Below are 27170 nucleotides of genomic sequence, written 5' to 3'. Positions count from 1 at the left end.
GCAGCCTGGGTGCTTCGACCTGCACCTGTGGGCCGCCTGCCGGGCCATCTGATGGCTGGAATGGGGTCTGTGAGGTCCCTTTCCAACCAAAGCATTCTGTGATGCTCATGCTTGGTGTCTTCTGTAGGTTCTCTTCTTTCTCCACCAACTTCTCTGAGGATGGGAATCCCTCCTCCTTGCGCAGCCTTCTTGTCTTTCCTTCTGCTGCTCCTTTGGCAGCTGTCTGCAAGGAGCTGACTCTGATCCATGCTGTTTCTGTGGTCTCAGTTGAGCTGTCTAAATGGGAGTTTCTCCACTTTCACGCACCCTGACAAATCCTGCTGGCCTCCAGCTGTGGGTCTCAGTGGTCTGAGGTCTGCTGCAAGGGCAGCCCAAGCCGTGACACAATTAGATGCCTACATGCAGGGGAATGAATCAACCCTCGCTTTTCTCTATTCTCTCTTGCATCTCAAAGTAGTGATAACCGTTGAGAAGGGAACACGTTCATCCTCCAAGAATCTTCCCTCCTCCATCTTCTAGAGCTTTGACTCGAGCTGACCTTTCTGAATGCCTGTCTGGAGACTTTCCTCTTCAGTTGCAAGAGCTTGGAGCCTCTTTGGCAGCTCTGCAGGAAGGAAATTTGGAGACAACCAAAATGTACGCAGAGGTTCTCAGGCACCTGCTGGAAATATGGCCCATGTTCTCACAATCCAGTGTGCCAGACAGGATGAATTACTGCTCCAAATGCATTAAGCCTTTTATGTTCCAAGTGGTTGTACAGTGGGAGCCACTGGTGGTGCTGATTGAAATTCCTGTAACCATATTACGGGAGGGAGCGGGTGCCAGACACACAAGCATCCATATGCCCAGCTAAATTTACTCAGAATTGATTAAGTTACGCTGAAGGAGACCCAGAAATCAATCTGTTCGGGCTTGCTTGTAGAAAAATGACACACTGGAGGTGACACAACTTAATTCTGTTTTCATCGCTCTCTCCCGTGCAAGTAGGATGGGCGCACTGCATCTCAGCACTTCTCCCCAGTTAATTGTATTTGTGAAGGTAATAAGCTGTCAGAGTAACAATAGTAAAATGCTTTGCACCACTCCCATGACTCCCTGGGGCATTTGGGGCAACTGAGGCTGCTCAGCATAACACCAGCAAAATCAATGTAAGGCAAGGAACTCTCATTCTCATGTTGTAGACTGATCACTCTCATTAGCAGTTTGTCCATAGCAGGGTTTGAGGTGCTGTAATGGTTGATGTTTTCTGGGATTTTTACAGTGCTGAGCTGAGTAGGATCCTGACTCAGGACTGCAGTTCTTGAACTTGCTGAAATAATGTAATTATTGCAGGCCAGATTGATGTAGAACTGTTCAGGTAAACTGCATTATCCATCATTGTGTCTTAAACTCATCATATCGAAGCCTAAGTTTTATTCCATCTCAACTCTGCTGAAAACATGTTAGGCATAAAAAGGTGGCTGTTCTGTTCCAAAGGCTGTATTTTAAGTCATATTCCATGTGAAAACTGCTGGAATAGATAAGAAGCTAATTCTTGATAAAGGAGTTCCAATGCATGCAACCTAATTCGTTTTGCAAGAGATTATTCCATGCATAGAAGAAAAGGGACATTCGGCCCTTTACAGATTGGCTCCAGGAAGGTTGGTGGCAGTTCATCTGGAAGTTGGAACTCCAGGACAGCTGTCAGCAGCACGAGGTGAGTGCCCGGGGTCCCATTCTGCTCCTGTGCCAAAGTCCTGCAGGTCCCAGGGCTGTGTCAGCACACAGCTCCAACGCCACCGTGCTGCTCCTGCCTTCCATTAACACGTGTTGTGAGAGCAGTTCTGCAGAGAATTGATTTGTTGGCAGGCTGTGCAACTGAAAAAAACATGACAGAATCACCTGAAACTCAACTCTGTATTTTTCCCCCTCCTTTGGCTCTGAGCACACAGCTTTCCCTTCCAGGCAATAACTGGGATTAGCATTATCACTCTCTATGGAGTATTATCTTCCTAACCTATCTCTCAGTGTTTTGCATCTGGATTCGAACTAATTAAACTGCGTTGTCATTTCAGTCATGAGTGCTCTGAATGCGCAGCCTTTGAAGATCTGTTTTACCTTTGCGTGCTCACTTTCATTTACACTCCATTTAAAGAAAGAATAGAAGTCCATTGACGTTTTCAGCAGGCCGGTTGGTTTGTTCCTTCTTTCTTTTCAGTCGATTCTGTAAAGATTGGGACCTGAGGTTGAATTGAGCATCGTGCTGTTACAGGACTCCTCCAAGTGGTGCCATTGGCAGGCAGTGTGTATGTAACGTAAAGGCAGTGTGAATGGCTGGGAGTCACCGAGTTCTGCCCAGCTGATGCTCCTGCGTTCTGTACTCATGGCTTGCTGCTGCCCACAAAAGCTTGCAGGCTGCTGGGGGACTCAGTCGTCCTCCGTGTGTTTCCTCACCGTCCTGACTTCGTTTGCTGAATTACCCGGTAATTCACTGCAAATGAATTTCATTGGGCTTTTTGCCAATATTTTTCATCAGAAATGACACGAAGACAAATGCTGCCATTACGTGTCCAGCTGTGCAGCTACATTTGTATTCTCTGCGGGACCGAACCCATTATCGGAGCTAAATAACACTGATAATAAGAGGGATTGCTCTCCGCTGCAGCGCATCGAGTGTCAGCACACGCACCTAAGCGACATCGAAACCCCTCTGTGTTGATTTGATAACCCTCCACGCCCACTTTGCTCAGATGGAGCCCTGCTCTGCAATCTTCCAATTGACCATTTTGTCAAGAAAAAGCAGCCATTTTTTTTTTTTTTTAAAGCAGTTTGGTTTCCCAGCAGCGAGTTGGATTTGATGAATTCATATTTCAGGAGGGGAAAATAAATACTGAGGCTGTTTCAATAATACATCAATATCCCGTTCCCAGGTTGTCAAAACAAAGCATTTTTATTTGTGTTTCGAGTGACTTTTGTTCAGAAGTATCTTTGCTTTGCATTATAAATATTGCTTTAAAAATCTGTAACCAGCTTGGAACATTTCTCTTCCAGAAAACAAAGTCTGTTCATTACACCCAAATGCATTTCTCTTAGCACAGGCAGGACTCTCGTTGGTGTTTTTACTTTCATGCTGGTTTTGCAGCTCTCATGTGCAGAGCGTTGCAGAAATCACCCGGGCTGCTCTGGTCCTGTGCTGAGATATGGATGGAGAAGCACCACGTGCTGCAGCCTTCAGTGCTCTGCAGCAGGCCTGGCAATCCAAAGCTGCTGTCTTTGGCTCCATCAGCCTCTCAGATTAGACTGAGATTAAATATTTCGTGTATGTTTTCATGGGAAAGATTAATTGACGTTATTATAGGTTTAATGCTTCAGTCTCAATTTGCATTTTAAACGGCGTGATCTCATCTGCTCTCAGAATACCGCTTTTTGTGTTTACCATTTACAATTGATTCTGTTTGATAGGTTATAATTAAAGCAGGCACATTAAGGATTTAATAGTGCTTCTTATTGTTAAGAAGGATTAAAAGGGTCTTAGAATTCATACTTTAAATTAACGACTTTGATTAAGAAGAACACGAGGGGGTCCTGCAGTCCTGGCTCTGTTCTGACCTTGGGAAAGTCACCTGTGCTCCAGGGCCAATTCTTAACGAGCAAAGTGAACTCTGTGGCACCTCAGCCAGTTCTCACTTTGATGAGATCCCTGGGCTGGGAAGAGCTGCTCTTACAGAGCCATTCCAGCAGTGCTTTGGCAGGAGGGAGCCCAGATTGCTCTCTCTTCCAACTATGGGTTGCTTGCGTTGTGCTCCTTTGAAGAACTCTGCGTGTGATGCTCACGTTTCTTTTTGAGTTTCCTTCAGTCGTGCTTTCTGCTGGGCTGGAAATACATCCTGACTGCAGAACGGGGACCCGGGTGTTGGGATCAATGTGCTGCACATTTCCTGGAGCTTTGTCTTGAGAAGCACAAAGCACATCATCTGTCCTGTGAGCGCATTTGTGTTACAGAGCATTATCACATCATGAACGCACAGCCTAAAAGGTGTTCCATTTGAAACAGGGAAAATTTCAACTTTGCTGAATTAAAAGAGGTATTCCTGTTTAAAAACTGACTGTGAAAGATGTTCCTGTTCAGTCATCCCTGGCACGTGCTGTATTTTCTGCAGGATTCACCCAGGGCTGCTGGTAAGCAGTGATGTGGTGCCACAGCCACAGAAGGGGGAAAATGTATTTAGTCTGACACTGAGTTCACCAAAAAGGAAATGTTTTAGTTCAACAAAAAGCAGTGAAATCTTTCAGCTTGGAAAATGTCAGCCTGTTTCTCCTCATTTATAAATGTCTCACTGAAATGCTTTTGGAGTTTCAGTCCAATGACAAACATTCGCTTTCCATCACAGTTTGGGGTGAAAACGAAGTACTGAAACAGGAGATTTGCACTGCATAGGAATGCCACATTTTGTGCTGCTTTAGCCATATGGCTTCTGCTTCATACTCAGAGAGCCCGATGTGTGACATCGGAGAGTAATGAGTTAAGAGCATATTCCATACACTGAAATGCTCTTCTTTGCCTCAAATATCCTACTTTTACTGCAGTTCTAGAGGTGAGGAATGAGTGACGTTCAAACCATGAGTGTTTGATAGGACTGCACGGTGTGGAGGCTTGGGCTGGCTTTCTGTACATCAATTTCTGTGCCTAAAAGGAAATCCAGCCTTGCAGAAACATTGACTCAGAGCTTTTGAGAAACCAGACAAATCCATGTAGCGCTGAGTCATCTCTTGTTTACACTGGTGTGAATTGGGAATCAGTTTGTGAAATCCCCTGTGCATCACTGCTGCGAGTCAGAGGTGTCCCCTGAGCATCTCTGCTGATCCCTGCCAGGGTTTGGGTTTGGTTGGGACTGGGGCTGGGAACACAGCAGGGTCAGAGCTGCATGGTCTGTGATGTACAGAGGATATTTCTGCTGCTGCTGCCTCTGTTGATGAGCCAACCAGGCAGCTTTGGTGAAAACAATTCCTGAAAGAAGGAAGGAGGGAATCTTTGCAGGTGCGTTAATGCAAGCTACACCTGATCTGAGCTGTGCTTTAGGTCAAAATACCCTTGTTTGCTGATGGCCAAATCATTAATGGGCAGATCACCTCTCGCCCCTGGGCCCGCACGGTGCTGCTGTGATGCAGGTGGGGCTGCCAGCTGCAGGCGTGGGGCTGTGTCTGAGCAGTGCTGATTTACATCAGCTGAAGGCTGTCATGGTCTGACATCCTTCTTTTTCCCTTTGAGGGCCGGAGGCTGGATGACCGTCTGTTACTGTTTGCTATTAAATTATTCATCTCTAATAAGAGTTGAATTAAAATTACATGAGGCGGTTGTATAATAGCAGAATGCGAGCTAATAGCAGAGAATGCATTTGCTCAAATGAAAAAGGATGCAGCACGATCCTTTAACCAGTCTTGTTAACTAGTGCTAATTTTACCATGACCATTTATTTTGTGGAACTAATCTCTTCATGCCAACCTATGAGCAGAAATTTACTTAAATTAACCAAAGCTGTGGGATTTGTCCATATTTTAGTCACAGTCTGAGCTGGTTTTCACTCCTTACAACTGTTTAAGTGTACAAAGAGTGTTATTAAGGCATTCAGTAAAAAGCGGGTATGTTAAAGGCAGAATTCTAAGTGTGGTTGTTAATTAACTTATTAAGTGATGGTACAACTAATTTCTAATATATATTTGCCCATTTTTCCAAGGCTGAATGTAAATATCTCTTTTGCTGATGCTTAACTTCAACTCTGCACCCAGAATACCTTCAGTGTTTATTCAAGATGAGGTCATTATTAACTTTGAGATGAAGTATGTCCCTGGAATTGCAAAGGAAGGAATTCGTTTCACCTGCCTACATGAGCCTTCCCAGCTGACTTTGTGTGGATGCTGGGCAGCCGTGTGTGGAGCCGGTTAATGAAAAGGCAACTGCCACTGAGCTAAGAGCATGGCGTGATATGAGTGCACACTGAAGTTTGGAGGAGTGCATGTGACACACTGGAACAGGTTGCCCAAGGAGGCTGTGGATGCCCCATCCCTGCAGGCATTCAAGGCCAGGCTGGATGTGGCTCTGGGCAGCCTGGTCTGCTGGTTGGCGACCCTGCACATAGCAGGGGGTTGGAACTGATGAGCATTGTGGTCCTTTTCAACCCAGGCCATTCTGTGATTCTATGGTATGTGATATGATAGGAGCCATTGCCTGGCTGTGAATCCTTGGTTATCCCTGCTTTGGGACTTATGGACTCCAATGTGGTGGTGATTGGAGTAAAACCAGCAGTGTGTGCTCGATATGGGGCTTGCAAGATACCTCTTTTTGCCTCGTGGAAACAGTCTTTGCTCCTTAAGATGCCCTTAAGCCATACAAGAACACATCCACCTTTTCCACCTTTTAATGAATAGCTCCATTTTCTTTCCAGATGCTCCACCTGTGAGTTGTCAGCAAGAGAGCCCTGCAGCAGCACAGTCCGTGCCCAGTGCCAGATTTATGGCCTCGCAGTTGGAACTGGCACTGAGATAGCTGAAGCACGGGGCTGTCAGGAGCACGAAAGTGCTGACTCTGCAGTTCTGTTCATGAAGGGACAGGAAGGAGTATCTGAGGCACTATTTCACAGCACTGTAGATTCATGAGGCAGTAGGTAGGATCATGAAACAGAGTCCTTGTAGACTCCTAAGAAAGACTGCAAGAATGGGGGGAGTCGTGACTCCGTCTTTTAACAGCACTCAGACCCGTGCTGTGAAGGTCTCTGTTCCTTCACTGCGTAAATCAAGATGGTTTCAATCTCTGTGAAGGTGATGCAGTTCAAATTCAGTCTTCGTTGTGAATTTTTACCTGCTTTATTTTCAATGTAATGATATCTTCCTGTCACGTCTGTCCACCCGTGTCTCTCAGATTCAGCCAATTCCTCCTGATCAGTGATGGGACCATTCCTCTGGCACAAAGCTGGAGCTGCCTTAATCCCACAGAAGCTGGGAGCCAGCACTTTGTCAGCAGCAAGAGCTAAGAATGGGCTTAGTCAGCCCCTTTAGTCATTTACCATCCCCTTGCCAGCTATTAGCTGCACTTTGGACTCAAAAGATGAGATTTTTCTAATGAAATTTGAGCTGACAGCAACCCAGTTCTCATCCAAGCACCTCTGCATTACTGCCAGGGAGGAGAAACAGGGCAGCTCCAGGGGTTTTGCATCTGACTTGCCAGAGGTGTGTCTATGGGAAGGTACTGATCATGTTCCCCACATCAGGGGTCCTTGGAGCTTGCTCTGGTCCGTGCATGCTGGGATAGGATATGCAGTCTCACCTTCAGACAGAGCTGAAGCAGCCCTAAAAAACAGAATGGGCAGGAAACCCCTAATGGGTGCAGTAGCCTCACCCCGTGCTCTGCATTGGGCTTCGGAGGTGGAAACACACACACATGAGCAAAGAAGAGCTGAGAGGTGCGTGGAGCTGGGAATTACACAGCATCAGGTTATTTTACGGTGATATTTTTGTTCATTAACTCTCTGATCTTTCCACATGCTGCCATCTGTAGAAAGCACACATTGTACATATGGGATTTTTATTCATGCTGTCAGATGGAGCTGGATTATTTCCAGTGATATCAGCTCCTTCCCATCAGCATTCAGGCAAGAAAGGAAAAAAAATGACTTTCTGTACAACATTCTTGGTAGAGTTTTAAAATAATGTTCTTTTCCCTGTTGTTTTTCTGCATCTCTGTTTCATAAACATTGTGTTTCGTTGCCCTTAAGTTCCCCGTTGCTTCTATCGTGATCCGCACCATTTACTTCCTTGCTGGAACCTATGTTGTCAATAGAGCTGGTCAAATAAAAGCAATTAGGGAGTGAACATCAGGCTGGGTTCTGCTGGTGTAAATCCGAGCTGAGGCAGCGGTGTGTTCCAGCACGGGGCAGTGCAGAGGGCTGTGCTCTGCCATCCCACTGGAGCTCATGGCACACAGGACCAGGAGATGGGATAAGGCTCAGGCATCCACACCAGGCTCATTGCAGGAGGTTTCTATCATCCGGCATCTGTTGGTGCCCACATACTGCACTCCTCCTTTGCTCCTCCTTCCTTCAGTCTCCACCATCCTTCTCCTTCCCTCTTTAATTTCCCTTTCCCTCTCTGCTCTCCAGCTGCACCCGGGCGGCTCAGGGAGCAGATCCACCTCCTGGCTTATAGTGCAGGTGCCTTTCTGGTGTGTGTGGGGGAGCGACAGGTTTGAGCAGTGCTGTGGCAGCGAGGGACTTCTTCCCTCCAGTGAAACCTCACTTTGTAGAACACGACACGTAGAGGAAACCTTCCTTTAAAGGCCCCAGCAAAGGAGAAAACGGCCTTTGCAAACTCTTCCACTGCTCAGCTGCTCCATCTGCCAGCTCTGTTTCCTTTATTGTTTATTGTATGTCTGCTGAACTCCTGGTATGACAGCAAGTCTCCACGGGTCATATTATCACTTCCAAGGCTGTAATTAAATGAGTACCAAGAAATGGCCCTTGGAAAAGGTCCCCCGGGCATATTCTGGTTCTGCTAATAAAGAACTGAGGGCTGAGGGATACAAATCAAGGCTTACATGTCACCCTCTTATTGAACGTGGATGTTCTGAAATCCACATTCATTCTTAGCCCTGGAGGTTTCTATCACTCTCAGGCAGCCATAGAGAGAACACAGGTTCCTTGTATTGGATACTGCAGTATTAATGGTTGTGTTTCTTGCCCCTGGCACATGATAAAATTGATTCTGCAGTGATTCCTCTCTGTGGGGTGGGTGGCAAGAGATGGACCACAACCACTTCCTAGCTGCAGGGACAGCAGCTCTCCTTAGCTGTTCAGTAGCTGAACTGCAATGAAACGTGCTCGGTTTGGTGGGCAAACAGCCTCTGCCCTCAGCCCCGGCTCCCCTGTGCTGTTCTATCCGAAGGGGGCCAAGAAGGGCCTCTGCAGCAAAGCTCGTGCAGGCTGCTGGTCTGGTGCAAGTCACTGCTGGAAAGGGGAGCAGCTCCAAAGTAACAGCCCAACGCCGCACCTCCCCTCCACTTTCCAAACAATCAAGTTCCCCTGAAACTCCAAAGCATCACCAAATGGTAGCCTGCTCTTCCAGGGAATGGATTCCTTGGGGTATCTTCAAGACAAAGCAAGCTGTGAGATGCTCTGAAAAGCTTTGCTTGGCTTTCATCCTCCTGCAATCAGCATTCAGCTGCACTGCTGGGAGGTCGGACTTTTCCCACCCAGCAGCAGCACAGAGGAGCAGCAATCTTGACAAAATCTAAATAGAGGTGTCTCCAGTAAAGTGTAGGGGAAAACAATGGCCAAGACGGCTTTTGTGGAGTCCATAAATCCACATGCTGATAAATTACTTCAGAAAGTGTGTTGCACAGACACAGAATCCTAATTCACAAGGGGCAGCTGGTGATAATGACTTCACAGGTTGCTGTTACCGGGGCATAGCCAGTCTATTTCTCTCCTTTATGGCCATCTGTTTTCAGGAACACATCCATCAGGAAGAAAAATCCTTTCTAAATGTTGAATGTATTTGATGGCCAGCCAAGTGGCAGTGCCACACTGAGTGGCTTGGTAGCTAATATATAGTTCAGCAAAAGCTGTGCGCTCGGTTTCTCCCTCGGAGCTGGAGATGACTGAGCTCTGCTCATGGGCCCATAAATTCCTTGCTGCTCTCCTTCCTCTTGGCTCTTCTCTTAGTGAGAAACCTCCTGATGCTTGACTGTGGTCCTCTCTGAGATAACTGTAGGTGACCAAATGGGGGCTGAGTGGTTGCTTCTGACTACTCAGACCTTCTGCCACTGGGCCAGATTGTATTCTTCAGATGGAATACCTGGGGATTAGGAAGAATATTAGCATCACTGCTGCATCTGTGGGCTGCTTCTTTTGCTTGATTAGCAGCTCTAGTTTTGGGCTGGTCTGCACTTAAACCCCCTCCGACTTGAGCAAAATGGCGTTTGAAACTCAATCTAATTCATTCAGCAGCAGAGCACGCTGTCCAGAAGCAGTGAGAAAACAGTACTGCTCCAATAGCTGAATGCATCTAAAATTCATGACTCAATCCTCCTAAAATTGGCTTTAACAAATAATGAGGTTAATTTTTCTTTTATTTGATTTTTCAGTGCTAATTTTGCGCTCTTATTTGCTTTCTCCTCCCAGTGTCTAGTCATTGCAAGTTCTTTTTTCTGATTTGGGTGGACGTGAAAAGCTTATCATCTGTAAGGGAAGGCTGGGAAATGAGAAACTGGGTCATTATCAGCAGACTTCTAAGAAAATAATGGCAACTGACAGTGGTAGATGTTTGTCAGGAAGATGTTTACAAGATAAACAAAAGCAATGACTTTATTGGATCCAGAACAGATACATTTTCCCTCCTGGGAGATGAGAGACTGCGTGTCAGCTGGATCTGTGTATGTATGGCAGCTTGTCAGCACTGGGTGTTAAAGCTTACTCTCTGCCTTCCACTTCTCTGGGCAGCACAGCTTCAATCCATGTATTTGCAAGCCAAAAGAAGCATTGGCATTTTCCTCCTGCTCCCATGGTTGTTCTTAGGAAGAAGTGAAGAGTGGGGTGGACACCAGGGATGGATGCAGCCAGCAGTGCTGAGCTACGTGCCCAGTTCTCGCTGCTGCACTGATGGATGGCCAAGCACAGCCCAGGTAATGCCAAGCAGGGACTGTAGCGCTTGGATGCACCGCTCAGAGCTTTGTGCTTACATGCAGAACTCTGCTTGTACACCAGGCAAGTCCTAGCTCTGTGCTCCAGCCAATGTTTTATTAAATCACAGTTGTACAACAAAATGAAATCTCAGCTCAGCATCAGCCAGAACTGAATGCTGTATTTCACAAAGATCAGAACCTCGGGCTATTTTTTTCTGCTGTTGTTTCTGTTTCAAAGATCTTTGCAGTGAAATTCAGTGACCTGTCATCCTCATACACATTCCTATCCTTGCTGCTGTTTAATGCTAACGTAGGACTGATTTCTCAAGGCCTCAGCATCTCTGAATGATCGTTATTTGCCGGCAGCCACTTCTCTGCCCAAAAATAGTGGCAGGTAAATTAATGTATCTCTATTGATCAGGTGGGCAAAGAAAGTAAAGGTTGTTTGAGTGTTGTAGAAATTGCTGGTTTATTTATTGCTACTACATCTTGATGAAGCACAGTCTATGCTTTCTGGAGCAGAAACTCTTCTTAAAGATGTAATTTTAACATAGTAAATGTATTAGAAGTGTGTATGTACTGTATCTCCATGGCTTTGTTTTCTTCAGGTCACGCAGCCACTGGAGTTCAGGGACCATTCTGTTCCATTATATTCTATGCTTCATCCCCTTTGCATTCACTTGACCAGCACAGGATTAAAAATCTTCTGAGGCTTACATCTGAGATCTCATGATCTTATGTTTTTCAGCCTTGTAGGGCTTGCTAGGAGAAGAAACAGGTGTTGGAAAGAGCAGAACCTCAGGCTATCCTTGCTGGTTTTGCAAGGAGTCTGAAACCTGGTGAAAGCAGCCTTGCTTGCAGAGTCAGCAGGACCGGCTGCATTTGGGATTCAAAGAGAATTTCTCTGCATGGGTCTTCAAGGAGCATAGCAGGATGTCCCAGCTTGTGGCGGTGTCTTTGTCACTCACTGCAGGCCTGCAGCTAGGAGGATGTGGAATGAAAAAGGGACAGCCATCTTCAGTCTGTGCCCATGGCAGAACTGGGTGATTGGTGAGGTCCATTGCAACCCATTTTAAGATACTGTAAATAATTCCTGGCAGCTCCTTTCAGACATTCCAAGTGAATGGGATATGTTCAGAATTCTTTGGGTTTGCTGTCTGTGTTGAGTACTACAGTGCTCTGAGACCAACCTCCAAGGATAACCAGCTGGGCTTTGGCAGACCGTAGTCACTGTGCTGCCAGCCAAGGAGAGGGATGTTTTGGAAGGCCTGAGCAGGACAGCATCCTGCAACCACTGCATTTCATTGGGACAGAAGAGATCAGTGAGATGGACCAGCTATTCAGACTTGAGGAGCTGAATTCATTAACCCTGGAGGAATCAAAGCAATTTCTTTAAGCTTCCAGGCTCCTCCTGTCCAGGCAGCCAGGTTATGCTCTGAATGCCCACCTGACAGAATTCATTCCTTGGTAATTCCTCCATGTGGGACAGAGGCTTCTTAGCTCACAGCCTTCACTGCCTGAGAGCCTTACGAGCCTCCTACGTGGATTTTTAGTCAAGAAAAAGGGAAAGTGGAAGTCAGAGCACCATTGCCTGGCAGATTGTGCCTCTGTGCCAATCATCTGCATGATTTTATAACCCTGTTAAATGATGGGCTGTGATGTTTGATGAAGCTGCGAATCCATCTGAGGTGACAGGCGATAGGGGCGCATCAGCTGGGAGATAAATCTCCCTGACTGGCATCCACAGAGCAGAGCAGCTCTTCCTTTTGCTTCTTGGTGATCCCTGGCTTTGGAAAGCAGCAGCTGGAGATGCGTATCAGCAGAGGTTGCATCCTACCAAGGTGCTGGCATGCAGTGCCAGTGAAACGATGGTGCGTAGCATATGGAAGCTTTGGGTGAAACATTAGCAATGCAGATTGTTTCAATGTGATCAATGTGCTTTTGTTTCCGTAAAAAGAAATCATTGCTGCAAGAGTGCAAATATTCAGAGCAATCAGATTGTATCTCCCAAGCGTCGTCTCCAACAGCGTTTGGTATCAGAGACTTAATGGCATTGGATTTTGTTAGTTTGATTCTTCCTGGTAGGATACACCACCTCTAAAACCCAACGTGTCCTTAAGATAATTCCTGAGTTCTGTTATTGTGAGGAAAGTGATGCTGAAGGCAAAGCAAATTCAGCATGTGCAGTTTAGGAGGTAGATTGGCAGTGGTGTCTGTGGTTATAAATGGGTTATAATAATGAAGTTACGACGTTTATTTTCAGCTCTGAGGGTTGGACCACCTCACTTCCCTCATTTCAGCTGTTGGTCTTTTTGCAAGGAAAGCTTCCTCAGTCGTATAAGCAGGACTTGGACGAGGTGTCTGAAGCTGTAATGCTTCAAAACGAGAACACAGCTGAGAAATTCTAGAGTAAGTCCATACGAAGTATTGTGCTTGATGTTATAGCAGGAGCCCAGCTGTCAGCTGAGGGAAGGAAGGTACCCCCTGAGCCGTGCAGTGCAGCCAGCCCAGCCTGAGCCAAACACAACTGCAGCACTCTTCTGCATTAAAAACCAATGACTGTGTTTTCTGCATGGCTCCAGACTGCAGCGAGCCCATCCAGAGCTCCATGGGAAAAGCTGTGCTCCTCTAAGTGGAGCGCTTCCATTAGTTCAGGGCCCATTCCCAGTTCTGTATTTAACTGCTGGGCTGGAATGTTTCTGTCTTGCAGCCATTGCAGATATACAGCTGATACTCTGAGAAATGGGAGCGTGTTGTACAGCTCTGTGCTGTCCCATTTCAGCAGCAGATAAATAAATGCAGCTCTGTGCTACATCATTTAAAGTCTCATGTTTATGGAGATTGGGAGGGAGAGATTGGTGTGCGGTGTCGAAAGCAAATACCTCCCTCTAATTACGTCCCTCCAAATGTATCTCTAGCACACAGTTTTACAATCAGCAAGTTATTAGCTACTTCAGATGGAACTGCTGCCAGTACTACAGGGATATTAGTGCAGGAACCACCAGTCCTGGGCACTGCACAGACCTTGCTGCTGCTGTCCTACAGCTGGAATGTATTCCTCATAGGGAAAGAAATAGGGGAGGAGAGGAGTGGGACGCAGACTGATGTACCAGCATGGCAGGGACTGGGAGAGGAGGGAAGGAACACAGCATCCTTCTGAACGTACCTTTCTATATCTGTGTTTTTAAAGGTGTTTCTGAATTTTCCCCTTTACTATTTTAATATTTAATTAAGACCACCACCATCATCATCATAACAGCCGCAGGGTGGGGGTGTTTCTGGTTGACTTGGCAATAACTCTATTCTCAACTAATAAACTGCAGTGCTGAATATTCCACTGCTGCCTTTTAGAATTTATTTTATCTGTGATATGGTTATTGCATCCCATAAACAAGAAGTATCCTCAAGTTACCATTATAATAAAACTGTTACAATGCGCTGCGTTTTATACAGGGATTACAGAATGTGCTTTTGCTTTTGAAAATTTATATATTTAGTTTACAGATATATATGCAGGGCTTTTTTTTTGCTGCAGGTTCAAGTGCAAAATGACTGCACTTGGGGTATGAGAGCACTCTGACGTTGGTGTGTTCAGTGTGGTTCATGTTGCTGTGCTGGCCCTATATGAGGCACATCAGTGAGATGTGTGCTGTAGGTACTTTGGAATCCTTTAGGAAAAAAAGCCTTGTTTTAGAGATAATATTTTCAGGATAAACAGCAGATTTCCTCCATCCCAGCTTAACTCTCTCCAATGAGTAAGCCTGGAGAAAAAGTAGATGTCATATTAGCAATAGAGTTTGGGCATCTGGATACACTGAATGCCTCTCCTACTCTTGTAATGCTATAGCTGCAAAGGGCTCAGTGTATTTATTGCACCAGCTGGGTTTTATTTAAGCCAATAGGGAAAGAAAGAAGGCAGAAGGGAGAAAACAACCCATCTCCTGCAGGCTCAGGAGCCCCTTGGCCATCACTGTGTGCCCAGCCTTGCATGGCAGCACTCCTCTGCCGCCCATGGCTGTGGTGTCAGTCTGCACCATCCCCTCTCTCAGCAGCCGTTCGGGGTGCTGCTTCCTGCAGAAGCCCACCTGGTGGCAGAGTCTCATAACTCTGTCATGTGCTTTGTGCAGGTGTGCTTTGTACCTGAACGCAGGCAGGTGACTGGGCTGAATGGCAAAATGTGAGGCTCGAAGACCCCAGCAAGGTCTTCAAGACACCCTTCAGCAGGCTTGCAGAGCATGCAAACATGAGACAGGGAGCAGTTGCATCCAGCACTGTCAGTGGGGCACAAAAGGGAGCTCCGGGCAGGTCGAGTCTTGGCACGAAGCAGCAGAACAGCAGTGATTCCTCTGTCATCTGCCTCCGCAGCCAAGGAGCAGCTCAGCCTCAGCGTGTTTCATCTGCATGAGGTAATTATTTTGCAGAGAAGTGCTCTGGTGGGAGAGGAAATCTGTGTGCTGGTGAAGGAGAGAGTGCATAAGAACAGTGAGAGCCTGATTTGCATTAACCTTTCCACCCTGCATCACTTGAGTGACATTTTATGAGTAACCACAACTTACTGTGAACTCAGAAGTGGTTCAAGAGTAAAATTGAATGGAACAGAGAAGAAATCAAAGAGGGTCAAAGAGAGCTGCAAGTGGGAAGTGTTGGCTGCAAGGGCACTCCAGGGAAGTAATTAGGCCAAAATTCTGGGTGGGATGCAGCTGATGGCATTATTCCTTGTGATGAACGGCCTCAATTACTTGAACCCAGCCCTTGTGCTGCCAGGGTGCTCCAAGTTGAATGAGCCCACTGCTTTCCAAAGTGATACAGTTTTATACTGCTTAATGCTTGACTGAATGCATTGGTTGGTAATGTTTTTTTTTTGGGGGGGGGGGGGGGGGGTCCAATTAAGCTTTTCTAAATAAATATCAAATAAAACCGTGCAAAACAGAAGCTGGGGGGGAAGGAAAAAGAGGGTGAAGGTTTTGGTTTTCTTTATCCCCCCTCTGCTGCCTCTGTCTGTCACTGTCTGACGTCTTTGAATGGGAAAAAGGTGAACAGGAAAGCAGTGAACAATTAAAGGAGGGATGGGACGTGGACGATATCTGTGAAACTGTGCAAATGTAGGAATTGCTTTGTCATGGCAGGCCGTGCCATTCTGCATTCCCCCCTGCCTCATCCTCTTTGTTTTCCCATTATCTGTTTTTTTTTTTTCCCATTATCCCCCAAAACGATGAAGTCAAGCAATTAATGTAGTACTGGAGCACTACGTTTTCTACATATATATGTGTATATATTCTGTAACCAAGGAGGCACCTGAAGATCTGCTGGGCACAGGCAGGCCCTTCCAGCTGCTATAACCCAATCAGACCAGCAGCAAAGCTCCCAGGAAAGCAGCACTGTTTGTTCCTGCCCTTCTTTTGCTGTGTCAGGTAATTATCTATGGACAGCCTCTGTGAACATGTATTAGGAAGGTAGTCAGGGTGTGTGGAGATACTGCGTTTAAGCTGGAAATCCTTCGGTGTTCATCCTTGCAGTATTCATAAAAAAGACTCAGCCAAGTGGCTGCTGGCTGTCTGAAGAGGATTTGTTTTTCTATTAAAAAAGCTCTTTCTCTCCTGCAAACACTGTTTAAAATAGTGGCCTGCCACTTTCCTCCTTGCTTTACAATACTTTTCTGGTGTTCTTTACACCAGACAATAAAGAGGCCAAACACAGGAAAAAAAAACAATAGGTGTGAATGACACTGCTGCAGAGCACAGAATGGAAGGGAGATGTGGGAGGACTTTCTAGCAGGTCACTAAAATCCAATGCAATGCATGAGGTTTTCTTAAGTACAGAGCTGTGGTCCGCTGTGGGATGGGGAATTAAAGGTGTGATCTCCATCAGCCCACACAGGTGCTGTGCAGCTCCAGCAGATCACGCCTGGCTCCCCTCCCTGCTGTGTCCTTGCAGCAGCTCCCTGGCATAAAGGTCGCTTCTCTCTTATGTGCATGTGTGATGCCAAGCACAACAGTGCATGGATTTGCCCCTGGAGCTTTGGCTGTGCTGTAGTAAGAAGGATGCCTTGGTATAGCTTCACACTTGTTTTTGGCCGGGGGAAGCAGTGCAGCCTTGAGGATAAGGCATCCATCAGTAGTCTCATCCATTGGCAGTCTGGACCATGTTCCAGTTGCTAAATCACTGCAGAGTGGTTTCTATTCAAGTTAACTCGTTTCCGTTCACCCTTCTTAGCTTCTTTAAGTGTATGGGCAGCACCCAAATGTGTTTGGGTGCTGAGAGGTGGGGTGGGTACGCCAGAGGGCTGTGCTGGCATTTGAGACCAGGATAGGCGGGGGAAGGGGGCAGGAGGTGCCCCTGCCCTGTGCTCCTCCACTAGCTGTGAGATGCACAACGTGATCTGCCTGTCTGTATCAAAATGTGTCCCTTTGAGGGAAATTCCTCTGCCCTAAGGTAGGTATTTATTAGTTAGACGTGTAGTTAGGAACTCATCTCTGTAAATGCTGCAGAATCAAGAGGAAGAAATAGGCTCCTGCACAAGGCAGTTGTTCCCGTGGTCAGACAGCCCCCTTTGGCTGGTCACATCATTTGCCTTTGGGATACCACTGGCTTGGGAAGAGCCTGGAGTAACCAGCACATACACAGATGTGTCCCTGTGAGTCATCTTAGAGGAGAAGAGATTAATTCAGGTTTGTTTTCTGAGTGCTCTGCTTGGACTTCACTTGTCATTTTCTACCCTTCCTTTTCAAGGAGACTGAAAACCCTCCCCAGGAGCACTGCACCTGCCAGAGGGGTGGTGAATAATGATTTAATTACCACCGCTGCATGCTCTGTGCTCACTTGCAGGCAGCACTGGAAGGAGGCTGCCAGCTGCCAGCTTCTGCTTCCCAATTAATAAAGGGTAAATGATACTTAGATGGATGCTGCTGTGCCTTGGGGTAGTGCTTTGGAAGCTGATACTCCTCATCTTTTTGTTAGTGGATTCAGATTCAGCCTTGCCTTACGGCAATGAGTATCCCAGAAGATAATTCAACTGTTGCTGCACAGACTCCTGAATTTTGAAGGGTCCATGAGAGTGTATCTGCAGCAGACGTATCTATCACCATACGTACAGTGTGCTGCTATTCATATCAGTTCCCATTAACTTGGAACAGAAAATCAGGCTTTAAAAACGTCAGGGGAAAATATTAATCAAATAATCATTTGAGAACGTGCCACAAAATATTGACCTGACTGAAGTTATTTGGCCACTTTGAATGATCAGCTACGAATGTGCGGATCGTAATACTGACTGACAGCACCATGAGCCAGCAGTGAGCACAGGCAGTGTGCTGAGGGCTGGCTGTGCTCCCTGGGCTCTCAGGGCACAGCCTGGAAGGAGGGAGCACAGCCAGGGGGAGATGGGGCTGTTTGCCCCGGATGCTGTGGCAGAGCAGTGAAAAAAGAGTGAAACTGTTGGCTCTGCTGCCCTGCTCCTCTATCCCAGCTAGCTCAGGTCCGTAGGACAACCCTCCACCGCAGCAATGATGGAGAAGTTTGGGATGGGGGAATCATCTCCTCCCATCCCACCTCTCCCATGGAACTGCACGTTGCTCTGGCTAAGCGACACTGCGGTAGCAATAGCAGCTGGATGTATTGTGTCAGAGCAAGACACCTTCCTTTATTAACTCCGAGATAATCTCTGACTTCACCCTTCAGAGACTTGTATTAATATTCTACTTGGAAAGACAGAAAGAAAATCAATAGACCGGAAAGCTCTGCGTGTTGTTTGTGGCAGCCAAGAAGGATTCATTTGCCTTATGATGCTTTGTTGTGACAGATGGTTACTTTGTGCTGCTCGGAGGAGGCCCATCCAGCAAAATTAAGATCTTTATTGGGAGAAGTCGTGACAGATTTCACGAGGGCAGCACTTGTAGGGGAGGCATCCAACAGTGCAGCTTTTACAGCACCTTCTCCGTGCCGTTACAAGCTGGAGAAGCTTGTGGCTGTTCATTTGCTCAGCAGCACTTTGCTTGTGCTCCAGACCCCTGCAAGCAGCGCTCACGTTGGCAATGGCAGTAGTTGATCAAACTCCATTCAGTTGCTCAGTCTCGATTCCTGCCAGACCACAGTGAGTGGCTGCATTCACACTCTGCAGGTGAGCCTGGTAAATGAAGGGCGGGCTGCAAAACACTTCTTTTCCTATTAATTTGGAAGCTGAGTAACACATCGGCCTCTGCACTCCTAATATCGGTGCGCTGCACCTTTCTGAACCACTCTACTTTCTGCAGCTCCTCCTGTAATATTTCATATTCATTGAGAAAATCCCATCCAAATCATGCCTGAATTCTTACCAGCCTAATTATGTTCTGCCTCCTTGATGTGAGTTAAGCAGCCTCTTCAGTTCTTGGCCTCAATTCTGAGTTTGGCTTTGGCTAGATATTTATAAAGTTCTGCTTTTCTTTATTAAAGCAGCTCTGTTTGATTAATAAATAGATGATTCAATCTGTCTACCTACATTTATTTCTTCCATCAAACGTGCTTTCTTAATCAGTTTGCCTGTTAAAATCAATAAACCTTCCCAACTGAAACAGTGCTGATAGTATCTATTCATAGAATCATAGAACCATAGGATGGCCTGGGTTGAAAAGGACCACAATGCTCATCCAGTTCCAACCCCCTGCTATGTGCAGGGTCACCAACCAGCAGCCCAGGCTGCCCAGAGCCACATCCAGCCTGGCCTTGAATGCCTGCAGGGATGGGGCATCTATTGAGGATGTACTCCATTTCAGGGGAGCAAGCTTTGCAAGGAAAGCACCAGCAGAGCATGCAGTCATTCAGCTTTATCTGTCACCACCTGCTGGCAGGGCAAGCAATTCTCCAATCAAAAGCAAATCACATTGCTTTTGGGAAATACAGTTGCCTCCCTACTGGAGTTACCATTTCTTCCCCTCCTTGAATGTATGTGCTCAGTCACTGGTAAACTGCTGCAGGCTGCAGTGATATACTGCATAACGGAGTGCATTTATTGACCAAAACAGAAGACCATGTCCAAGAATACAAAGTTTTATTGATTTGTTTTCTTGTAGATGGTATTTTCCCCTGAAAGCTGCAGCATGATCATGATTTGTTTTCATCTCCAACTTTTATATATCTATTGATTTAGAGTGGGGGAAACAAAAGGAGATTTGGAGTTTGGTCTTCAGCTTCGTCCTTTGTTGTGTTTGCCTGGAAGTTGGGAGCTTTGAGAAACAACAGAAATTCATAACCTTGGGTATTTTGGCTTCATTTGTAAAGTAGGGTGGAAAATGTTCCCAAGCAGTTAATGAGGGAAATTTTGTCTTATACCACGGAGAGGAACATAGGATACCCCTTTGCCAGCCAAAGGTTTGGTTAAGGCCACCCTACATGCTTAGAAATCTAGAGAGCAGCTTCAGTCTCTCCCAGCTTGTGAGGCCCTGCTTCCCTTGGTCTGTGTGTCAACTCAGCAGCACAGAAGAATATGGGCTTTTAATATGTATGTATCGTATAAAAGTCTTATAATTAAATCCTAATGAAAGTCACGGTTCTCCTGGGAAGGTAGTTTATTTCTTTATTCAGATTCAAGCATACAAGCCAATGGATTGATCCAATATAGGAAATGCTACTTGCTCGAAGCTTTCTGCTCTGGTGGCTGGAAGCTGGAGGCTGTGCCCAGGGCAGGAATGGACTGGAAGCTGCCTGCTGTGAGCTCAGGTTGGCTCCTTCAGGTTCTGGAGCTCCCATCCAGGGAAAAGAAATGAACTTCTATTGGATCTCACAAAGACCTTTGGGATTTCAAATTGTCTTTTCTTTCCAGTGAAGAAGAAATCCAGAATATTTTCTTGAAACACAGTTTAGGTTTTTTTTTTTTTTCCTTTCCTTTCTGCTGTCATTCTCTCTTTTTAGCACTTTCTCCCTCTTCAGTCAAAAATGTCAGGCTTCAGAACATTTCTCATCCAAAACCACCCCCCAAACCATGATAATTGTATAGAAGTTGGCCAGAGCAGCACAGCATATTTCAGTCACAATATATTGCGATGCTATGACCAGCAGGCTTCCTATTACAGCTTCAAAATGATGCAGACAGCCTCGGGAGCATCAGATGTAGGAATCTGACCAGTGTGCTACCACGTGAGTGAAACACTCAATCTTTGCCTTTGATACCCTGACAGTAAGTAGTGAACTGATGCTCCCAGCAGGAAAACAGACTGGCAAGCTGTATCCTTCCATTGAGTGAGTGGAAGTGGGCACTGACCAGGCTGGTGACAGGGGCTGCAGCCAGGCACCTTGCAGCTTGGGCTCTCCTGTATTGTCACTTCGGAAGCAGCAACAGAACTGCTTCCCAAAGCACGGTTGCACTGATGGGAGATCTCCATCCTGCTGAAGCACACAGGGCTTGCACCTTCACCAGCAGCACTGCTGCTCTGAAAGTAGGGCTTGTGCCATCTGTGGATGAGGTCTGTAGGTCTCAGTAAGTTAAAAACCCAAAGGGACAGTTCACATTTTCACTGTGGAATATCTTGCTGCTTTGCATTCTTCTTCTATCTGTTCCCATAGAAGGCTTTGCAAATGTCAGCTCTTATTTCCCAGCCAATGGGACTGCTGGGTTGGGTTGTTCTGATGGGGCAGAGCAGCCTCATTGCTGTGCTCCAGATACATGGGCAGGACCTGGCCCTGCCCAGCACAGTGACCTGCTGGCGTTGGCTCTGTTGTAATGAGGCATAGAGAACATTGCTGCAGCTGAGAGCAGAGGTGAACGCCTGCATGTTCTGAGCCAGAGGGCCCAGGTTTGATTCGTAGTTCCAGAAGGCTGCTGAGGGACAGGAGGCAATGCTTTGGAAGAGCTCAGAGATCTTGTGATGTAAGGTGTTATTTGGCTATAAAGCTGCCTTATAAAGCTTATGAAGCTGCGTGGCCGAAGTGCAGGTGCACAAACCTCCATCCAAAAAATGTTTGCATGTAATCGGCTTCAACTGTGGAGACAAAGCAATGATTTTGGAGGTGGGAACAAAGGAAATAGAAGCGTGCCTTTCTGCTCACGGCATCACCTGGTACGTCTCTGGGAGAAAAGCTTATCCTGAGCCATCCAAATGGCTTCTTAAATAAGCCCTCTCTGCTCACATGCTGCATCCCATGCAGCAGTCAGTGCAGACCGTGCTTTTCATCATTATTCTTGATGCAAATATATATATATATATATATGTAAGGATTGAGACAGTATTATATTTCAATTAAAACTCCATGAAAATTTTGGCTGTGCTTTTTAATGTGATAATGTTAATTAAACTTTGCTCTCATGTTCTGAAGTCTTATAAAATGCCTTGGAAAAGGATAAAAAATAATAGTAGAAATAAAATTGGGCTATTTATCTACCAGGAGATTAAAGGGCTTCTTGTTTCCTTTGTGAATTTAGATTTCCAGAATTAAATGAGTGTGAAGTAATGACATTTTTCAGCAGAATCATTATCATTTTTATTGCAGTGGGAAGTAAGCAGTGTTTCATTGCGATTGTACTTAACTCACCTAATTGCACCTTGCTGCTCACCGAGCACACCTGCTGCAGAGCCCCACGCTCTGCCCACCTGCACCAGCAGATGACGTGACCAAATCCTTTCCTCCACCTCACTGCCAGGCTCTGAAAGGTGTTCTCACATGGGGTGAGTGTAGCTGGTAGCTGCTTATAGCTCCTTATGTAGCCATCAAACAGGCCAGCGAAGGCTTTCTTGTTATGTTTTTACTGTGCTTACCATTCTTAGGAGGTGCAGTGTATTAAGAATAGGCTTTAGAAATGTAGTTCACCATATAAATACACAACAGAATACAAATACGATAGATAGGCACAGCTGTTGGAGCAGAAATAGGGATGTTGTAGTACAGAACCTGTAGATGATGTTCTTTTGATAGAGCAATTACTAAATTGCAGGATCATTGAGAAAGGTGGCAGCAGACCTCACTGATGTACACTCTGCCTTTGGACCTGCTGGCCTGGCTGCATGGCGACATCCACCTGCCATGTGCACCTGCCTGTAGCTGTGCTGCAGCTGTTTGATGGCACAGCGCTGCTGTACAAAAGCATAGGGGAAAGCAAAGGCCTGTGATGCAGAACCCAGATCAGAGCTCCCCATTCACTCGTGGTGATGCACACAGGCGTTGCTCACTTTCTAGCTGAGGCTGTTTGTCTTGTGGTGTGAGAAGGTGCCCAGCACAGCACACCATGTTCTGATGACTAAAGGGCAGCTCCTGTTAGGTTGAAACCTGAAAGCACCCTCGTAAGTGAGAAGCTTCAGTCTTCTTTCCAAGCATCTGAGATTTGGGGGTGTTCATGGTGGGAGTGTGCATCCTTCTGGTGAAGCTCTTCTTTGGCACTGCTCAGAATGATGCTCGGAGCAGTCACTGAGCAGCTTCACACCTTGCACTCGGATCCTGGCAGGACCTGCTGGTCACGAGGGATGCGTCCTTGTTAGCCTGAGTCAATGTTGTCATCTGTATTTCCCTTTCTTTTAGCTCTCCGCATTGATTTTGTCAGCCATTGACCTTTTAAGATTTATCCATTGAAATTTTTAAGACCCCGGAGTGAAAACGACTCTGGGCACAAACCTAACGTGGGGCTGTTTGCTCATCTCTCAGCGTGGGAGCAGAAAAATAACAGTGCATAGGCTGAGACCTCCAGAGAGGTGCAATAAAACTGTGGAATTGTAAAGCGAAGAAGAAATCTCTTCTGGTAACATATATTTGTCAGCCTGACGTTCTTTATTACTCTTCAAAGTCCAAGCTATAATGGGGACTTTGGGGCCAGGAGGCTTAATGACGACAGGTCAGGGCTGGGTCAGGAGTTCTGTGCCCTCCAGGCTTCTGGTGCTGCCGTTCTGCTGCTCTGTGCATGGAAAGGAAGAAATGGAACGGAAGAGCAATGATATTATAAAGAGTATGTTTGTTGGACTGCTTCTGATCAACGTGCACCCCTACTAATGGCTCTCCCTCCTCTCCTCCTGAGTCATATTGGGAGATGAAGTGCTTGCTCACAGGAGTGGGGACAGGCCTAGGAAATAGGAATCAGGATCCCATTAATTGCTTTGGCAAGGTGATGCTATGAGTTTCAGTGACAGAAGCAGTGAACCAGAACGGATTTTCCTGTAATACCAAGATTTTAAAATGGTTTTGCAATTCATGAAGCTGTAAGCACTGCTCAACATCAAATGTCCTTTATGAGAACAGGAGGGCTTTTTTTTGCCCCCTTTCTTTCTTAATGAAAGTGTCAAAGGCTGCTGAAACAGAGCCCCCCCCCCCCCAGAATAGGGGAGGCTGAGACTTCAGGAGTGTATCAGAAGGGACAGGAATGAGGTCAGTGATGGGGGCTGAGATCAGTGGTTATGGGGGTGCAGGGGGGATGCACTGTGCTCCAGGCAAAGTGCCAGTGGTTATAGGATCATTCTATGGAACCCTGAGGTGAGGCGTGGTGGGCACCAAAATCCTGCTATGAAGGTGCTGCTCCCAGTGCTCCACTGGTGCTGTTGGGCAGTGCTGGCCAGGGATCTCTGCTGGGTTTGAAATAGGAGTCCTGGAAGTGAGATGTCCTCCGTGCTCAGTGTCTGTGGTAGGAGGGAGAAAGGCTAAGGGATCACTAAGGGCTTCTCCCTTCTGGCCCCACAGGGCTGAAGGATTTGCAGGTCAGCCTCCATCATGTGCTTGGGGTGAGGCTGCACAGAGTGCTGAGCCAGCTGTGTGAGCCTACGGGGCTGCAGCATCCTTCCTCGTGTGCTCTCAGCTGGAGATCCCGAGCCTTTTACTTTGCCTGTGGGTACCTGGAGTGAGAGCCACCACAGAGACGCAGAGGGGCTGGATTCACATTGCACCTTCATGTGTTCTTTGTCCTGGAGAGCACATCCCTGAGGGAGGACCTCCTCAGTGTCCTACCCTTCCTCTGTGGATGTGAAGGAGTCTTCATCTCAACACCAGCTGCATTACTCTGGAGGAGTGCATGTACCATTTGCTCAGTATAAGTCAACGTGCTATCAGCATTTTGGGAAACCTAATTTCCAGTATTTCTGTGGCAATATCTGTGCACCAGGCAAGGAATAACGAAAGCCTTTTATCCCCTTTTAATCACAGTAAATCAATGCACCATAAGTGGGAGGTTTAAAACCAATTTTTTATGCCCTGCTGCTTACGTTGAAAAGACTCATTACAACCCAAATTAATCAATATAGCCTGTAACTCCAAAGTAACTCCTGGATTGAATCAATGACATTGATGAGGATGGGGGAGTGGAAAGACAGAACAGTGAGAGGAGTGGGAAGGCATTGAGCAACACAAAGCCTCTTTGAAATGTTTGGCCTTACTTTTAAGACAGAAGCAGCCTGCTTTGGTGCGTTAGGCTAGGGTAATAGAAGTCTCTTTTCAGGTGAGATATTGCTTGGGGACCACAAGAGGGCAATGGAGATTGGAGACAGAGCCATGGCCAGGCGCAAGCTCAGATGTTGCCTCCTGGCTCTGCCCACCCTTCTTTGCTGCACCCCAAAAATGCCATCCCCACCGTGCAGGGAGGAAGATAAAGGGTAATAAGAGCACTGTGCTTTCCAGGGCTGCTGCTCTGTAATCGATGAGCCATGATTACAAGTAAAACATATGTCTGCTATGTAGCTAATGCTATCTAAATCGCATCAAGCCCCTAGCAGCCTGCGTGGTCTGTGTGCGTATCCTCAGAAAGGTATGTGGAAGCAGTATTGATTTTTTGACTAAGTGTCCTAATGAAATACAAATCTGCTGTCATTTAGAGAGCCATCTGTCACGGCGAGAAATAAGAAACGCTACAAGCAGAACAATAACTATAATTCAATTTGCGAATCCAGCTGACTCTCAGCAAGGCAAAAAGCAGCCAGCCCCAGCCCTTGGCTTCTGGGATTGGTTCTGTTTGCTGAGCGAAACTTGTCAGAGGGTAATAAAGAAGTCAATCAATAAAGTATTAAATAACTTTCCAATTATGGGTAAGGTACCTGTTGCAGAAGACCTCCTTTGTGCAGTGTGGCGATTTAAAATCCATCTCCGTGGCTCAGGTTCTCTGGCAGGTGGCAGAGTGACTGAATGCTCGTGGTGTTCTATTGTCCAACATAACCGTAAACTGCTGAAGAAATCACGCATGGCTGCTGAGCAGGAAACTGCTGACAGCAGGTTAATGGGGAGGTCGTTTCCCTAAGGCCCTCCAGACCACTGGTGATGCAGGCCCACCCTATGTGAGAGCGTTCAGGAATATTTGTCCAAATTAACTTCTCAAGTGGGGCGGTTGGACCATATTAGCCACCGGCGCGGCCATGCTCAGTCAGAGTTAATAGGGACTTTATTCTACTTAGCTTTGCTCAGTTTAAGTTCTGGTTCGTCGGAGCACTCGAGTGTCTGCTCACGTCGCTGGGAGATGCTCTGATGGGGCCGGAGATGAGCCTTATCCTGCCCTATAGGGAAGTGGTTCAGCATCTCTGGGCCTGCATCCCTTACTCCCCAGTGGGTCCATAACGTCTCATTTTTAGAGGCTGGGCCATTTGTGTGTGGGAAATACCACGAGCTCCTGGAGGAACAGGTGCTGGTGCTTGGAGCTGTGCGTTGAGGAGCAGGGTGCAGGGAGCAGGGCCACGTCCCCAGGTCAGCAAGCAGTGCACAGTGTGGATGTAGCACGTGGACTTTTCCTCTGCTCCATGCCCAGGTGTATTTCCTGAAAAAACAACTTGATTCTCTCTATAGAGGAGCCAGATGAGAGCTAATGTGTACACAGTGTAGATAAAGAGGGGCCCAGCAACACGGTGCAGAAGAAAAGGGGGGGAGGCAGCTTGATTGTCACACACTCGAAGCAAACACGCTGTAGCCACAGGCTGATTCTTCTCCATTCTCTGCATCGCTTTATCCCCTCCTTTGCAGATATCTGTGCTTTGCAGAGTGCTGCTGCTCGGGCCGTGAACCCCCTCTGAGAGCCCCAGATGGGGTCTAGTGAAAAGCCACGGCTGTGTGCAGTGCTGCATTGTCTGAGATAATATATGTCCAAATCATCATTATTATTATTATTATTTTTTTGGAACCTTTTCCTAAAGTCTTTATCTGCCAGGCTCCAGGCTGTGGGATCGATGTGCTCCTGTGTACTCATTCACTTCCCATCTCTGCAGCTTTTCTCCAGCGAGGGCTGTGCTGGAGCTGGGCTGTGTCAGCCCCTGATAAGCCAGGTTGCTGTTTGCTCTGACAATCCTTCCTCCGGAACGCCCTGTGTAATTTTGTGGGTATCACAGTTCAGATTCTCTCGTTACAAAAAAAAGGAGGATATTTTTGTACGAATTGAGGGTCTTTTTTTCATCCAAATGATGTTCAGTATTAATGATCTAGCATCTGGCAGCAATCTAGGCTGCTGTTTATGAATGAAACAACTCCTCAAGGTGGATTTGATGAATCTTCCCACGACAGAGGAAGGCTCGGGTCTCTGAGCACTGGGCTGTCATGGGTTTGTGCTATTTCAGCTACATGGGGCTTCAGTCTAGTGGAGCTTGCTGCAGTGTTCCTCTAC

Source organism: Gallus gallus, chromosome 23 (assembly GCF_016699485.2).
Source record: "Gallus gallus isolate bGalGal1 chromosome 23, bGalGal1.mat.broiler.GRCg7b, whole genome shotgun sequence".
NCBI lineage: Eukaryota > Metazoa > Chordata > Aves > Galliformes > Phasianidae > Gallus > Gallus gallus.
This window is presented reverse-complemented; position numbering follows the sequence as displayed.